Below are 13,524 nucleotides of genomic sequence, written 5' to 3' on the forward strand. Positions count from 1 at the left end.
CATCCCCCACCCCCCTTACCCTCTGGTAACCACTAAACTATTGTCTGTGTCTATGAGTTTTTGTTTCTCATTTGTTTGTCTTGTTCTTTTGTTGTTTTTGGTTTATATACCACATATCAGTGAAATCATAGGGTTCTCTGCTTTTTCTGTCTGACGTATTTCACTTAGAATTATACTCTCAAGATCCATCCATGTTGTCACAAATGTTCCTATATCATCTTTTCTTACCGCCGAATAGTATTCCATGGTGTATATATACCACAACTTCTTTATCCATTCATCTATCAAAGAACATTTTGGTTGTTTCCATGTCTTGGCCACCGTAAACAAAGCTGCAATGAACATTGGAGCACATGTGTCTTTATGTATAAATGTTTTCAAATTTTTTGGGTAGATACTCAGGAGAGGGATTGCTGGGTCATATGGTAATTCTATTTGTAATTTTTTGAGGAACCTCCACACTGCCTTCCATAATGGCTGCACCAGTCTGCATTCCCACCAACAGTGTATGAGGGTTCCTTTTTCTCCACAGCCTCTCCAACACTTGTTACTATTTGTCATGTTAATGATAGCCATTCTGACTGGGGTGAGGTGATATCTCATTGTGGTTTTTATTTGCATTTCTCTGATGATTAGTGATGTTGAGCATTTTTTCATATGTCTATTTGCCATTTGTATGTCCTCTTTGGAGAAATGTCTCTTCAGGTCCTCTGCCCATTTTTCAATTGGGTTGTTTGTTTTTTTGTTGTTGAGCTTCATGAGTTCCTTGTATATTTTGGATATTAGCCTCTTATCGGAGGCACTGTTTGCAAAAATCTTCTCCCATTTAGTCGGTTGCCTCTTTATTTTGTCGATGGTTTCTTTTGCTGTGCAGAAACTTTTAAGTTTCATATAGTCCCATTCATTTATTTTACTTTTTACTTCCATTGCCTTTGGAGTCAAATTCATAAAATGCTCTTTGAACCCAAGGTCCATAAGTTTAGTACCTATGTTTTCTTCTATGCAGTTTATTGTGTCAGGTTTTATGCTTAAGTCTTTGATCCATTTTGAATTAATTTTGGTACATGGTGTCAGATAGCAGTCCAGTTTCATTCTTTTGCACGTGGCTATCCATTTCTCCCAGCACCATTTATTGAAGAGGCTCTTTCCTCCATTGTATGTTTTTAGCTTCTTTGTCAAAAATTATCTGTCCATATTTATGTGGTTTTATTTCTGGGTTCTCAATTCTATTCCATTGGTCTATGTGTCTGTTTTTCTGCCAATACCATGCTGTTTTGATTATTGTAGCCCTGTAATACAAGCTAAAGTCAGGGAGAGCGATACCTCCAGTATTGTTCTTTTTTTCTTAAGATTGCTTTGGCTATTCGGGGTCCTTTGTGGTTCCAAACAAATCTGATGATTTTTTGTTCTATTTCTTTAAAAAATGCCATTGGGATTTTGATGGGGATTGCATTACATCTGTATATTGCTTTGGGTAATATGGTCACTTTAACTATGTTCATTCTTCTAATCCATGAGCACGGAATGTCTTTCCATTTCTTTGTGTCTTCTTCAATTTATTTCAAGAATGTCTTATAGTTTTCAGCATATAGGTCCTTCACATCCTTGGTTAAGTTTATTCCTAGGTATTTTATTCTTTTCGCTGCAATTGCAAAGGGAATTGTCTTTTGTATTTCTTTTTCTGAGATTTCATTGTTAGTATATAGGAATGCAATGGACTTTTGTATGTTGATTTTGTAGCCAGCAACTTTACTGTATTCATTGATTGTTTCTAATAGCTTTTTGGTGGAGTCTTTAGGGTTTTCTATATATAGCATCATGTCATCTGCAAAAAGTGATAATTTATCTTCTTCATTCCCAATTTGGATGCCTTTTATTTCTTTCTCTTGCCTGGTGACTCTGGCAAGGACTTCCAATACTATGTTGAAAAGCAGAGGTGATAGGGGACAGCCCTGTCGTGTTCCTGAACATAGAGCAAAGGGCTTCAGTTTTTCACCATTAATTATGAGATTAGCTGAGGGCTTGTCATATATGGCCTTTATTATGTTAAGGTATTTTCCTTCTATACCTATTTTATTAAGTGTTTGAATCATAAATGGATGTTGTATCTTGTCAGATGCTTTTTCTGCATCAATTGATATAATCATATGATTTTTGTCCTTTGTTTTGTTTATGTGATGTATCACATTGATGGATTTGCAGATGTTGAACCATCCTTGTGCCCCAGGGATGAACCCCACTTGGTCGTGATGAATAATATTTTTAATGCATTGTTGTATTCCATTTGCTAGAATTTTGTTTAGATTTTTGCATCAGTATTCATCAGAGATATTGGTCTGTAGTTTTCTTTTTGTGTGTTGTCCTTACCAGGTTTTGGTATCAGGGTGATTTTGGCCTCATGAAATGAGTTAGGGAGTACTCTCTCTTCTTCAATTTTTTGGAAGAGTTTGAGCAGGATTGGTATTAGATCCTGTTTGAAGGTTTGGTAGAATTCACTAGTGAAGCCATCTGGTCCTGGACTTTTGCTTTTGAAAAGGTTTTGGATGACTGATTCAATTTGATTACTGGTGATCGGTCTGTTTAGATTTTCCAGTTCTTCATGGTTCAGCCTTGGAAGGCTATATGTTTCTAAGAACTTGTCCATTTCTTCTAGGTAATTGAATTTGGTGGCATATAGTCCTTCATAGTATTCTTGCATGATCCTTTGTATTTCTGTGGTGTCCGTGATAACTTCCCCTTTTTCATTTCTGATTTTGTTAATTAGTGTCTTCTCTCTTTTTATCTTAGTGAGTCTAGCCAAGGGTTTGTCAATTTTGTTAATCTTTTCAAAGAACCAGCTCTTTGTCACATTAATTTTTTCTATTGTCTTTTTGTTCTCTATTTCATTTAGTTCTGCTCTGATTTTTGTTATGTCCTTTCTTCTGCTGACCTTGGGTTTCGATTGTTCTTTTTCTAGTTCTTTAAGTTGTAACATGAAGTTATTTATTTGGGATTTTTCTTGTTTCTTGAGATAGGCCTGTAATGATATAAATTTCCCTCTTAAAACTGCTTTTGCTGCATCCCAAAAATTTTGGTAGGATGTATTTTCATTGTCATTTGTTTCTATGTATCTTTTGAGCTCTCCTCTAATTTCTTCTTTGACCCATTCGTTCTTTAAAAGTATGTTGTTTAATCTCCATGTATTTGTGTTTTTTTTCCTGCTTTCTTTTTGCAGTTGATATCCAATTTCAAAGCCTCGTGATCAGAGAATATGCTTGGTATGATTTGAATCTTCTTAAATTTGTTGAGGCTGATTTTATGTCCCAATATATGGTCTATCCTTGAGAATGTTCCATGTGCACTCGAAAAGAACATATAGTCTGATATTTTAGGATGAAGTGCTCCATATATGTCAATTATGTCCATTTCATCTAATGTGTCATTTAGGGCTGCTATTTCGTTATTTATTTTCTGTTTGGATGATTTATCCATAGCTGTCAATGATGTCTTTAAGTCCCCTAGTATAATTGTGTTTTGGTCAATTTCTCCCTTTAGTTCTGTTAGTAGTTGCTTGGTATATTTCAGTGCTCCCTGATTGGGGACATAAATATTGATGACTGTTATGTCTTCTTGTTGTATAGTCCCCTTTACCATGATGAAATGTCCTTCTTTGTCTCTTGTTATCTTTTTCACCCTGAAGTCTGTTTCATCTGATATCATTATGGCTACACCTGATTTTCTCTGGGTACCATTTGCTTGGAGTGTCAATTTCCACCCTTTCACTTTGAGTCTATGCTTGTCCTTGTAGCTGAGATGTGTCTCTTGTAGGCAGCATATGGTTGGGTTTAGTTTTTTGATCCAATCTGCTACTCTGTGCCTTTTTATTGGTGAGTTCAGTCCATTTACATTTAGGGTGATTATTGATATGTGAAGATTACCTGTCATTCTCTCTTTAGTTTTCTGGTAAGGTTGTGTCTCCATTGTTTCTTTGTGTTTTTGTTGTTGTCTGTTATTTCTGTGTGGTGGTATTCTATGATGTTTCCCTCTGTTTCTTCTTTTATTACAGTATATATTTCAGTTCTGGATTTTTTTTGAGTGGTTACCCTTAAGATTATGTAAAAGAAAGTGTGATATTTAGAGTAATCCATTTTCTTCAGCACGCTTACATTCTCCATTCCCATATTCCGGTTCAGGCCTTTACTCTCCCCCTTTTTATGTTGCCACAAATTGTCCCTGTTGATGGTGGTCGAATAGCCTCCTTTAGTATTTCTTGTAGTGCACATCGTGTATTAGAAAATTCCCTCAGCTTCTGTATGTCTGGAAAGGTGTTTATTCCTCCTTCATATCTAAAGGATATCTTTGCTGGATATATTATTCTTGGCTCATAATTTCTCTCTTTCAATAGTTTGAATATTTGGTTCCACTCCCTCCTGGCTTGTAGAGTTTCTGCTGAAAAATCTGATGATAATCTAATGGGCTTTCCTTTGTAGGTTACCGTCTTCTTTTCCCTGGCTGCCTTGAGAATTCTTTCTTTGTCATTGATTTTAGACAGCTTGGATACAATGTGCCTTGGAGAAGGTCTGTTGGGATTGAGGTAATTAGGTATTCTATTTGCTTCTTGGATTTGAGGATCCAGTTCTGTCCACAAGTTTGGGAAGTTCTCATTGACAATTTGTTTGAATATATTCTCTGTTCCCTTCTCTCTTTCTTCTCCTTCTGGTATGCCCATTATTCTTATATTGCTCTTTCTGATGGAGTCAGAAAGTTCTTGTAGAGTTCTTTCATTTCTTTTAAGTCTCAAGTCTCTTTCTTCTTCCATCTGTGTAATTTCCAGGTTTCTATCTTCAATGTCACTGATTCTTTCCTCCATCTGTCAACTCTACTACCTAAGGTGGTTATTTCATACTTAATTTCTTCTATTGAGTTCTTAATCTCCAGAAATTCCATTTGGTTCTTTTTAAAAATTTCAATCTCTTTCATAAAATGCTCATGTTGTTCTTTGATTGCGTTTCTGAGTTCATTAAAGTGCCTTTCTGTGTTTTCTTGTATCTCGTTGAGTTTTTTCAGAACTTTAGTCTTGAATTCTCTGTCATTTAAATCACAGATTTCCATATCTTTAAGTTCCTTTTCTGGAGACTTTTCACTTCCTTTCTGAGCTGTTTTGTTGCCTTGGTTATTCATGGCAATTACTGATTTATTATTTCTCTTCCTAGACATCTACAGGAGTGGCTTCTGCAACAGGTTGATAGGAAGAGGTCTTTCTTTTGTTTGCCAATACTTGTTGGTAGCATGTTGTATTTTCTCTCCAACTGCAGCCTTTTTTTCCTCTCTCACACAGTAGTGCTGTGTTTTCTCAGCACTATTCCAGCTTCTCACACAATGGGGGGATTCCCTGGGAAACGGGCTTCTCCTCTGTTAACAGTTCGCCTGAGTCATAGGGTGCCACGTCTCTGTGGGCTTGCGGAGAGCTTTTAAAGTTCTAAAGCTCTTTCTGAACCAGATTCAGAGCCGGTATGTTTCAGCAGTTCTGTTTACTCCTGCAGGGATCCTCCCAGATAGGTGGGGCCAGGGGCGGGGTGAGTTGTGAGAGGTGGCCCAGAGCAATGGCGGAGACCACCACCACAGCCGGTCCCGCTTGCGCAGCTCCCTCCCCTTTGCTGGAACTAGTTGGGCTGCAAATCTGTATCTGCGGTCCACACTTCTCAGAACAGCAAATATTCTGTTCTTTTGATCTGACACTGCTACTGTTTTGCTTCTAGTACCGGGCAGGTGGAGGCGGGGTGAGCTCTGGCAGAGTAGGGAGGGGGCGGCTGGTCTCAGTGCCTAAGGCTTCCGTTCTCTGTTGGGCTGTGAGGGCTTAAACCACCGTTTTCAGCCTTCTTCCCTCAGTCTTTGCTCCAAGGTCTCTGCCGTGAGTGTTGGTTTCAGCCGTGTTATATGCTGCCCCCTCAGCCCTATGGGCCATAAGTGGAGCCCTAGCAGTCCGAATTCTTCCCTCTCCCGCAGCTGCGGTAGTTTCGGGATGCAGCGAGCTCAGAGCACTGGGCCAGGTCTGCGTCCTGCATCTGCGCAGCTCCGTCTCCACACTTCTCCCTTTCCTCCTCCCCCTCTCGCGTGATTCTCCCACCTTTAGGTGTATTCAGTAGTGGCCCTCTTCGTCTTGCCTGTCTGCTGTGCAGGGAGTCCTTTGTGGAGTTATTGTTGTTCGATTAGTTGTAAATTCCAGGGGAGCTTTACAGAGGCTCACCTCATGCCGCCATTTTGATGACGTAACTCGAAATTTTTCTTTTATTACAAATGTGTGTTGAATTTTGCCAAAGGCTTTTTCTGAATCAATTGATATGATCATATGATTTTTATTTTTTAGTCTGTTATTATGGTGGATTACATTGATTGATTTTTGCATTTGAACAAGCCTAGAGCATCCTTGGAATAAGTCCCAATTAGTCACAGTATATAATTCATTTTGTATATGCGTGAATTTATTTACTAAGATATTGTTAAAGATTTTATATCTATATTAATGAGAGATATACTTTTTTAGGTACTGTTTTTGTCTGGTTTCATCTCAAGCTAGGTTACATATAATTGGTGTTAACTTTTCTTTAAACATTTGGTAGGATTCTCCAATGAAACCATGTGGGCCTGGAGACTGCTTTTTGGGGAGTTTTTAAAATTATAGATTCAATTTCTTTAACAGTTATAAGACTATTCAAATTATTTATTTCTTATTGAGTGAGTTGTATTCGTTGGCACTTTTTGAGGATTTGGTCCATTTCATATAAGTTGTCAAATTTACATGTGTAGACTTTCCATAGTATTCCTTATTATCCTTTTGATGTCTGCAGAGACTGTTGTGATAACCCCTGTTTAATTCCTGATGTTGGTTATTTCTATATTTACTCTTTTTTTTTGTCAGTCTTGCTAGAGTTTTGTCAATTCTACTGATTTGAAAAAAAAACAGTCTTTTGTTTCATTGGTTTTCTCTATTTTTCTTTTGCCAATTTTATTGATTTTTGTTATTATTTCCTGATTTCTGCTTGCTTCATTCTTCTTTTTCTAGGTTCTTGAAGTGAATGCTTATATTATTGATTTGAGACTTTTCCTCTTTTCTAATGTAAACATTTCATGCTATAAATTTCCCTCTCAGCTTTAGCTTGGTCTCACATGTTTTGAAATGTTTATTTTCATTGTTATTCAGTTCAATGTATTTTTTAAATTTCCCTTGAGACTTCCCCTTTAACACACGGATCACACCTGTCAGGATGGCTATCATCAATAAATCAACAAATAAATGTTGGTGAGAATGCAGAGAAAAGAAAAATACTCACACATTGTTGATGGGACTGAAAATTGATGCAGCCACTATGGAAAATGGTTTGGAGGTTCCTCAAAAAATTAAATATAGAACTTCCTTATTACCCAGCAATTCCACTTCTAGGCATTTATCCAAAGAAATCCAAAAACACTAATTTGAAAAGATATAAGTACCACATGTACACTGCAGCACCATTTACAATGGCCAAGATATGTGAAGCAACCCAAGTGCCCATCAATAGACAATTGGATAAAGGAGATGTGGTACATTTATACAATGAAATATTACTCGACTATAAAAAAAGAGTGAAATCTTACCATTTGCAACAACATGGATGAACCTAGAGGGTATTACGCTAAGTGAAATAAGTCAGACTGAGAAAGACAAATGCCACATGATTTTATTTATATCTGGAATCTAAAGAACAAAATAAATGAACAAACAAAACAGTAAGAGACTCACAGATACAAAGAACAAACTGATGGTTACCAAAGGAGAGGGGGATTAGGGGACTAGGTGAAAAAGGTGAAGGGATTAAGAAATACAAATTGGTAGTTACAAAATAATAATGGGGATGTAAAGTACAGCATAGATAATATAGTCAATAATGTTGCCATAACTATATATGGTGCCAGGTGGGTACTAGACTAGTTGGGGTCCACTGCATAAATTATATAAATGTCTAACCACTATGCTGAACACCTGAAACTAATATAAAATAATATTGAATATAGATGATGTATTACAGAATTGTACTCTTGAAACCTATGTAACTTTACTAACCATTGTCACCCCAATAAGCTTTAATTAAAAACAAATAATAATAATATTGAATGTCAACTGTAACTTAAAAATTATTTTTTAAAAAAGAAGTGTTTAATTTCCAACTATTTGGAGATTTTCCTGTTATCTTGCAGTTATTGATTTCTAGTCTGAATCCATTATGATTGGAGAACATACTCTGTGATATTTCAATTCTTTGAAGTAAATTGTTTTATGATCAGATACAGTATATCTTGGTAAATGATTCATGGGCACTTGAAAAGAATATGTATTCTTCTGTCTTCGGGTGGGGTGTTGTATAAACATCTATTAGATCCTACTAATTGGTAGTAGGATCTACTACCTATCTGTATATCCTTCCTGATTTCCTGTCTAGATGTTATATCAATTGTTGAGAGAGGGGTATTTCAGTTTCTAAATATGATTGTCGATTTGTCTATTTATCCTTTCAGTTATATTATTTAATTGCTTCACAGATTTTGCAGCTCTGTCATTTTATGCATCTACATTGAAGATTGTTATGTGTGCTTGGGGGGTTGGGGTTGGCTTTTATTGTTATGTAATGCGCCCCTCTGTCTCTGGTCATTTTCTTTGCTCTGAATCTACTTTATTTAATATATTAATATAGCCACTTCTGCTTTCTTTTAACTGTTTGCATGGTATATCTTTTTCCATCCTTTTACTTTCAATCTACCTATACCACTTAAAGTTAGTTTCTTATAGACACCATATAGTTGTGTCATGAGTTTTAATCCACTACACCAATTTCTGTTTTTCAATTATGAGTTTAGACCAGTTACATTTAATGTAATTTTTGGTATGTTATGGCTTAATTAAGTCTGCAATTTTATAATTTTGTTCTCTATGTTTATCATCTCTACTTTGTTTTTCCTGCTTTCTTATGGGCTACTTGAACTTTTTTTTTTTTTTTTAGAATTCAATTTTGGGTTATCTGTAGTGTTTTTGAGTGTATCCCTGTATAGCTTTCTTAGTAATTCCTCTAGGTATTACATTAAAATACATAATTTATCACAGTCTACTAGACATTTACCAGTTCTAGTGAAGTACAGAAACCTTACCTCTGTTTACCCTCATTAGTTTATATATAATTGTCTTAAATATTTTCTCTGCATACATTTAGAAACACATCAGTGATATGATTTTTGCTTCAATTATAAAACATAATTTAGAAGACTCAAGAGAAGAAAAAATGTATTCACTCATATTTTCACTCTTTCTGTTGTTCTTCCTTCCATTCTGATGTTCTAAGACTCCTTCTTTTTCATTTCTTTTACTTTTAAAGAACTTCCTTTACCCATGCTTTTAAGGTAGTTATACTAGTAGGACATCTGGGTTGTTTTCAGTTCTCTTCGTTTTTCTTCATCTGAGAATATCTTGATTTGCTCTTCATTCTTGTAAGATATTTTCACTAAATATATAGAAATATCAGTAGATATATTCCGTATTTTCACTAAAATTCTGGATTGACTGTTCTTTTTTCTTTCAGCACTTAAAAAATATTGTGCCATTTTATTCTGGCTTCCATGGTTTCTGATGAGAAATCTGTTGTTTTTTTTTTGTTTGTTTGTTTGTTTTTTTTTTTAAATGGTGCAAATTCGATTTATTGGAAAGTTTGTGTATGCTTCAATAAGTTCCAGACACTCCTGTAAATCTTAGTCATGCATCTTTACAATCAGCTTAGAATTATTCAGCTAAAGGGTAACCAAATCAAATGAAAGCAACCACACAATGAACACATATCTGCTGATAATTTCTAATAGTAGCAAATAGCATCTCTTATCATAATGCTTTCCGTGGAAAATATTCAAGTATTCCTTGGTGAATGATCAGAGTAATTATTATTACTATTATTATTATTATTATTAAATTATTATTTGAGTTATGAAAAACTTCTACCATATAGCAGTCTGTTATGACTTACACGTATTATTATGAAATTATTATGAAAAACTACTTCTACCATATAACAGTCTGTTAATGTTTGGATAATTAGTCAGTTTCCAAAGAACTTTCTGCTTAACTGAGGGTTACTGCTTTTTAAAAATTTAATGGATAATGTACTATTACCATGGCAAAAGATGTGAAAAGTAACTTCCACAAATAGAATTTCTGTTCACTGAAATTCAATTTACCACACATTTGAAAAATGAAATAGTATTTGATGAATAATCCAATTTAATTATTTTTTTAAAAAATCACGTTTTAAAAAAATGTTTCGCACACATGTTACTAAATAGTCATAAGTTACAGTCAATACTCAACATGTTACAGACTTAGGCAAACATGTACATACTTATACACTGTGATCATACCAGTTTTAGTCAACTAAAATTTGATGGCTAAGATGTATTAAATGTTTGGACAAGCTTTAGCTTTCCTCTGAACTCTGGACAAAGAAACAAAAACTAGATCCACATTAGGGCTTTCATTCTGACAACATAGCTCTTGCTCTCAACACTCTTCTCGAGCTATCATCTTAAAATTACAATAAAATATTGGTAAATGACAAAGCTATGAGTTATATGACACTGAGAAAACACTAAAAATTTATAATGAGAGTCTCAAATCTAGGGTCCCAGAATACAATGGTAAGTCCCATAAAGTAAATCAACTTTAAAAAAATACCAGAAGTCATTATTTCCAAGTGAGACCTGTACGCTTCAAAAAGACTGACTCGGGAGGCTACAATATTTACTCCAAAAAACGCTGTCATGCCTACAATATTTGTAAGATTCCTTTTTGGAAAATCCCTAACAACACCTTTAGCACATTCTACTAATTATCCTCAATGAATGGTAACATATCTTCAAACATGGAAGGCGGACTTGAATTTTTGAAGCAATTAAGGAGTCACACGGCACTGCTATAGAGAATATGATGAATCCTCAAACAGAATAATAGAACTTGGTCAAAAACAAGATGTAAACATAAAGTAATGACAATTTTCTTGTGAGGCAACACTGGAAAGGTAAAGCCTCCCAAAGAGACTGCTCTAAACACATTTCTCGTTGGAAGTCCATGTAAATCAACTTTATAACTAAGTATCATTCAGTCCAACTCTCTCATTTTACCAATGAGAAAACTAAATTTCGAGGAGGTGAAAGAAATTGTCCCAAATCACCTATTTAGAGCCAAACTAAGGACAAGAAGTCAGGTCTCCTAATTCCTAGTTCAATATTCTTTCCCAGAAACTACACTGCCTACTCTTCATAGTTTGAGAAGAGGAAAGTAGAATTGCCTTTAAAATCCATTATGAGTTGTAGTTTTAAATTCACATTAACACAGTTAGGAATCTCCAAAATTCTGTAAGACTACGTTTGATTTTAAAACACACACATTGAATACTGCCCATTCCAACTGCTATGCAGAGCAGGCAGGGCCAAGCTGCAGAAAAATCAACTGAGGAGGGACAACACTGTAGTTCAGATTCCAAGTAGTCAGGCCCTAACTAGATCTAGCTTGGCAAAGCCAAACTTCTTACAACTCAAGAGAAATCTGTTATTTGAATTGTTTACCCCTATATGAAATATATTGTTTCCCTCTCTCTGCTTTCAAGATTTATCTTTGGCTTTAGTTTTCAGAAATTTGACTATTATATGACTTGGTGTGGATTTCTTTGGGTTTTCCTATTTGGGGTTTGCTCAATTTCTGGAATCTGTAGTTTTATGAATTTTATGAAATTTAGAGTTTTTATCCTTTTTTTGTTTTTGAGCACGTTTCCAGCTGTATCCTCTTTCTCTTCTTCTGGGGATTCCAATAATCCAGAGGTTAAATCTTTTGTTATCGTCCTACAGTTCCTTGAGGCTCTGTTCATGTTTTTTAGTGTTTTTCTCTGGTGTTAAGATCGGGTGATTTTTCTTGTTCTTTCTTCAAATTCACTGGTTCTGTCCTCTATATTCTCTATTCTGCTATTGAGTCCATCCACTGAATTTTTTATTTTGGTTATTGTATTTTCAGTTCTACAATTTCCATTTTGATTCTTCTTTATATCTTCTCTTTCTTTTCTGAGACTTCCTATTTCTTTTCTGAGACTTTCTAATTTTTCATTTGTTTCAATCATGTTTGTAATTGTTCACTGAAACATTTTTATGATGGCTGCTTTTAAGTCTTCATTATATTATGCTAACATCTCTGCTATTTCAGTGCTGGCATGTATTGACTGTTTTTTGTTTTTCATTCAAATTGAGATTTTCCTGGTTCTTTGTATGATTAGTGATTTTTTTTTTGTTGAGACCTAGATATTTATGTCATGAAACTCTGGCTTTTATTTAAACTTTCTGCTTTAGCTGGCTTCCTCTGATTCTGCTATGGCAGGAGATATAGGAGTGCTACTGAGTTTCTGCCAGGTGAGTGTAGATGTCCAGGTTCCCCAGTCAGCCTCTATTGTTATCTTAGAGGAATTCCAACTCTCCACATAGCCTTTACCAACATCTGGGGTGGTTGTCTCATTACCAGTGTGGGTGGTGATGAAAGTCCTGACTCTCCACTAGGCCTCCTCTGACATCACCCAAGTAGGGAGGAGGACAGGGAGAGTTGCCTCATTACTGCCTGGTGGGGATGGGGTTCCAAGCTTCCCACATGATCTCTACCAACACTTCAAGGGAAGTGTGTTTGTTAACACCCAGCAGGGGTGAGAGACACAGCTCCCTAATCAGCCTCCTCTGACACCACGCTGATAAGGGGCGGGGGCCTTATTACAGTCATGCAATGCTGGAAATCTAGACTACAGTTACTTCTGTCCTCTTTGGCTTCAGTAAAGTGGTTATTTTCTAAAGGCTCTGTCTTGCTAAGCTGTCCCTTTCCTGGTACTTTGGCTAGAGAGAGCAGGCTTTTGTTTGGGCTTTTTCGGTCTACACCTATTTGTATTCCAGACTGTCAGTGTCTTCAGCTCCAATTCTGTAATATGTGAGGCAAAAAGAAAATCCAGTGAATTAACCTCCCTCTTGTTCCTCAGGTCCTGCAATCCCTAACCAGTCTGCCTTCCTCTCTCCACCTTTCAGAGTCTTCTTGTGTTTGTTTTATATATAATGTCTAGGGGTTTTAGTTGTACTTAGTGGGAGGAATAGAAAAAAGTACATCTGCTCCATCTTCCTAAAAGTGTAAGTTCCCCAGAAGGATTTTATATAAAGGTAGAGGAACCATAGTTTGGAAGGAGGACAGGTGGATGATAATGATAATCTTCATGAAACCCAGTAGAATAAACACCATCTGTCTAAAAGAGCTTTAGGAGGTAGAGCTTCATGGGAGAGGCAGATTGCAATTAGCACTAGGTGATAGAGGACTGGCAGTGCACAGGACTACTTGCTACGGAAGTGGGCATTGGAGTTCCAGCAGACACTATATAAAAGATTGGGAGGGATAGGAAGAGCAAGATAGGTGAAAAGCTGAGCAAAGAAATCCTTGGCTGAGAATAGAGAGGGGAG

Source organism: Rhinolophus hipposideros, assembly GCF_964194185.1.
Source record: "Rhinolophus hipposideros genome assembly, chromosome: X".
NCBI lineage: Eukaryota > Metazoa > Chordata > Mammalia > Chiroptera > Rhinolophidae > Rhinolophus > Rhinolophus hipposideros.